Source organism: Eumetopias jubatus, unplaced genomic scaffold (genome assembly GCF_037043125.1).
Source record: "Eumetopias jubatus isolate StellerSeaLion01/CBP00866 unplaced genomic scaffold, mEumJub1_p1.0 scaffold_7, whole genome shotgun sequence".
In the NCBI taxonomy this organism is placed as follows: Eukaryota; Metazoa; Chordata; class Mammalia; order Carnivora; family Otariidae; genus Eumetopias; species Eumetopias jubatus.
The window spans coordinates 2,378,549-2,383,043 of NW_028274813.1; positions in this window are offsets into that span (position 1 = coordinate 2,378,549).

Genomic DNA, 4,495 nt, shown 5'->3' on the forward strand with positions numbered 1-4,495 from the left:
AATAAAATAAAATAAAATCTTAAATAAAAATAAAGCTCATTAGGATTCAAAGAACTATGGTCTACTGCACCTGAAGCTGGGATCCTGGTGTCATGGTCAAGAACTCGCCCTACAGCCATCTCATCCCCTGGGCAGGGTCAAGAGTGCCCCAGACCAAGGCCCGTGTGGTGAGAGGCCCAGCCAGGCTGGTGTATCGCCACCCCTGCCTCTGACCAACTGCCCTCGGCTGAGCACCTAGCCAGGTGAGGAGCCGAAGGGACACAGGCAGCCCTCACATGAGGGAGCCCCCACTCCGGGGGGTGCACACTGTGGCCTCCTTGGTCATGTCATCTTCCTGGCCAGGTCAGGGGGGCTGGACAGCAAGGTGCCCAAGGCCCAATGTGTCAGGCAGAGGCAGGAACCTTCTGCCAAGAGGAGCACTGCACCGGAGCTCACGAGGTGGAAATGGGCGTGGAGGGTCCCACCAGGACCCCTGAGGTCTGGGTGCAAGCCACCCTTCTCTCTCACCATCCTGGGATGCTGTTTTCCTGGGGAGGGCAAAGAATGGACTTGCTCCCATCTCATGCCTGGTCACAGGCAGCCCTGCGAACCCCTGGTGGCCAGCCCTGCAGAAAGGATTGGCTCCTGGGCTGCTGTCCCCAATCCTTGGCACGTCCGGTCGGACTGCTGAGTGGCCAGTAGCCACCCCAGGCTGCAGACTGAGCCCAGCGAACCCCAGGGGCAGCGGGAACTGACCGCACGCGCCACCTGCCGGGAACCCAGCGGCAGTCCAGCCTGGCAGGCCCGGCGGAGAATCCCTCGGCCGGAAGCCACAACACCTGGCCAGTCACTCTTGTCTCCACATGGACCCTGAGATCACGAAACTGGTTTCTTCCTGGCAGTATCGTCAGTCCCTAGGACATCACCTGGCCCAACCAAAGAAATGTTTGTCAAGTGAGTGAATGACCGGAAACAGCACCACCGGGGCTGGCAGAAGAGCGGGGGGGGGTGGGGGGGGTGGGGATGGGATGACGTCCTGAGTCAGGGATGGCCTCCTGTGTTCGTGTAGCACAGTTCCATGGGCCCTGTCCTGGGAACTCGGGGCATTGGCAGCCCCAGCCCCAGGAGTGTCCCCGTGTCTGGGGAGAAGGCAGACAAGGGTCATGGAGCACACAGGTCAGGGGCAGGGTGTGTGCCCCGCACATGTGCCCCTGGTGGGGGAGTCAGAGAACGCCCCTTGAGGGGCACACCTTTGACACCAAGCCCCTCGGGCTGGGAAGGCCTCCCAGGTGAGGGAGAGGCAGGGGTGGAGGCCCAGAGCCCGGTGCCAGGCATACCTGAGGGCCTGGCGGAGCTGGGCAGGGAGCAGGGGTGGAGCGGAGACGGAGCCGCTGGATGGCAGGCGCCCAGGGAGCCGCGGAAGCCGCTGGGTCTTTCAGGACCGGGTGATTTGCTGAGCGCTCTGCGCCCCCCCCCCACACGCCCCCCCGCCGGTGGCAGGGGCAGGCACTGGACTGGGCGCAATGGGACCAGGGCAGGGGGCCCAGGAGGGAGGGCGCCGTAAGAGTAGCAAGCGGAGAGAGGGACCCAGGGAGAGGATTTGGGGTGGGGCAGTGAGGGCGGCCCCAGGGGTGGGGGCTCCTGGGGGTCTGGCCTGCCCCCGCCCCTCGGCGTGGGGACAGAGTTGCTCAAGAAGGCAAGTGGAGAACTCCCCGGGTCTAGCTAACAAAAAGAGCTGGTTATTAAGGTGCAAAGATGCAGTGGGCCACAGGGGCCAGCGCACGCCTTGGGCCTGGGGCAGCGAGGTGCCGGCGGCCCGCCCTCACCCTGAGTTCTGGCGCGGGCACCCCCTGCCGGCCTCCTTGCGTTTCCCTCCCTGCAGGCCGGCTGAGGCAGGCCCAGGGCACTCCCGGCGACCCTCAGCTCCTGGCTCCCGATGCCTTACTTTCCCTGGGACACCCAGTTGCCCGCCCTCGCCACCCCCCCCCCGCCCGGGCTTTCAAAGGAAAGGAAGGTGTCCTGGGACCACCATGGCTATTGGGGCGGTCCTGAGAGCAGGGGTCATACAGGATCTGGGGGAGAGTGTGCAGGCGGAACAACCACCCAGGCAAAGGCCCTTTGGAGCTGCGGGTGGGAGGTCAGGTGAGAGTCTGCGGGACAGGACCCCGGGACGCCTTGTTGGCTGTGGGGGGAGCTGTGGGCGCCTTGGGCAGCAGGATCGCCTCCGGATCAGAAAGTCCCCAGGAACAGAGAGCCAGGTACGATACAGCAACTCGGATGGCCCTCTGGGACCGCGCGCTTTCCCCTAGGCCCAACCCACCGCAGCGCCAAGCCTGGCGCAGTGACTCATCCCATGGGTGTCTATCCAGACGCGAGGCCTGAGCGCCGGCCGGCTTGGGAGGAAGCCCCAGGGGACCCCTCCCAGTGAGACCTCTAGAGGAGAAGGAGGACCCAGCCAAACCCTCCTCCACCCCCATCCCCTCCAAGCCCCCGGCCCTCCGCACAGTCCGGCCCTCCCTGCTCCCGCACCTGCTTGGCACGGGGGCCCCCTTGACCTTGGAGGTCTCTCGAGCTGGTCGTGTATTGTGATTGTGGTTGCGATAGCGGCCGCCAGGCGGCGCCCGAGACCCGGCCTCCGGGACCCAGCGCCTCCCAGGGTGGAGGGAACAGCGGAAAGCGAGCAGCCGGCTGGCCGCTCAGCTGTCGCTCCTGGGTACCCGCCGAGCGCACCTGCCCTCGCGCTGCTGGACAGGTGGCCGCGGCTTCTGCCCCCAGTTGGTTGCCCGTGGGGCCTCCGTGACCCGTCAACGCCACGACCATGCACCACGGCGGGAGGTCCGCGCAGAGCCCTGTGGTTCTCGCAGCTTCCGACGCGCCCCTCGGAGTTGGGGTCTGGCGGACCGCCTCACACCGTCAGGGTGGAGCCCCCACCGCCTGGCAGGCAGGGGAGCCCATGCTGCCTGTCTGTCCACGTCTCCCCGCAGGCTGGTCCCCCATCCTGGGTAACCCCAGCTCGACCTTCCAGACCCCAGCCCCATGTGCTGGCCCCTTGGGGCTCTGTGGTGCTCTGGCCTTGGACAGACACCCCCTGCAGCTGGGTAATCTCCACCCCCTCCTCTGTCCTCAGGCCCCACTACAGCTCCTGTGTTTGGGGCTCTAGGGCAGCAGGATGGAGAAAGTCAAGGAAAGCTGAAAAGAAGGAAGAAGCACATAGGTGTGCCTGGGCTGGGGTCTGGCCCTCAGGGTCAGGAAGGGCTGCTGGGAGAACGGAAGGCTGGTCGTCACCCTTCCTGCGCCTCCCCCTTGTGCTTTTGTGGCTTAAGGACCCCTGTCATCCTCTGTTCTTCTCCGGGCCTCAGTTTCCCCCGCAGGCCTCCCAGGGCCATCCCCAGGTGACCGGGCACCCACACTGCACTGTGGGGTCAGGGGCAAGCAGTAAAGCACAGGTGGCGGTGAAGCAAAGGTCACCTGTCCCCAAGCAAGGCAGACCTCTGGAGGCTGGTTTCGTGCCGCCCACGGCAGCCGGGGCAAGGGAGGGGCAGGGGCTGGGGGGTGATGGCACCAGCCCCAGCAGCCTCATTTGCTCCTCTGGAGCCTGGCGGTGACCCAGGGTACAACTGGGGGGTGGGGGAACCTTAACTCCTGGCCTCCAGTGTGGCCCCAACCGTGGCCGTGACCTCAGCACAAGGGAAGCCGCCTTGCCATCAATTCTGCCCCAGAAGCAAGGAAGGCCCTCTTCCCGCCTCCTCCCCTGACGTCCACTGACTCCTGCCCTGCCCCAGTGCCCTGGCTCCAGCCCATCCACCTGCCCTTCCAGGAAGCCCCCCTCTGCCACCCCTCACCAGACCCCTGCCCAAGGAAGCTTTCTGGGGCCTCTCAGCAGCCACCGCCCTGCCCTGCCCCCAGCCGGGCCTCTGTCCCTGCCCGCCCTCAGTGGGGTCCTGCACAGGTTCAGGGGCCCTGGCTCCCTCCCCCGATGCCCAGACTCCACGCTTCGACATCAGCTGACCATGGGAGTCAGGTCGGGCTGCCCAGGGCCCCAGGGCCTCTCTGGGCTCCCCTGGCCCCGGAGTCAGCCCGAGGTCTTGGCCAAGGCAGCTACCCATCAGTGAGTCTCTGGGCCACTGTCTGTGAAGGGGGCCCACGTGGAGCCCTGGGGTGGCAGCAGCCATCGTGTGGGAAGAAGCCCAGCAGGTCCCAATGCGTCCCGGAGGCGGACCTCATCCGAACTCAGTGCCACTCACGTCCTCGCTTTAGACCAGTGTGTCCCCTAAGTCCTAAGCCAGCAGAGCCCCCTCCTCTCCTCCCCACCCTCAGAGAGCAGATGAGGCGAGGCGGGCGCCTTGCTAAGCCCTGCGAAGCCCAGCTCTGGGAGCCCAGGTGGGTGTTGGAGCTGAAGCTCGGCACTGACATCTTGCCCCACACTTCGCCGGAGCGTGGTGGATGTGAAGCTCTTGGGGACTCCAGTGCAGCGGCTCGGCAGCTCCACCGAGCGCCTCGGGTGGCGGTGCATGTG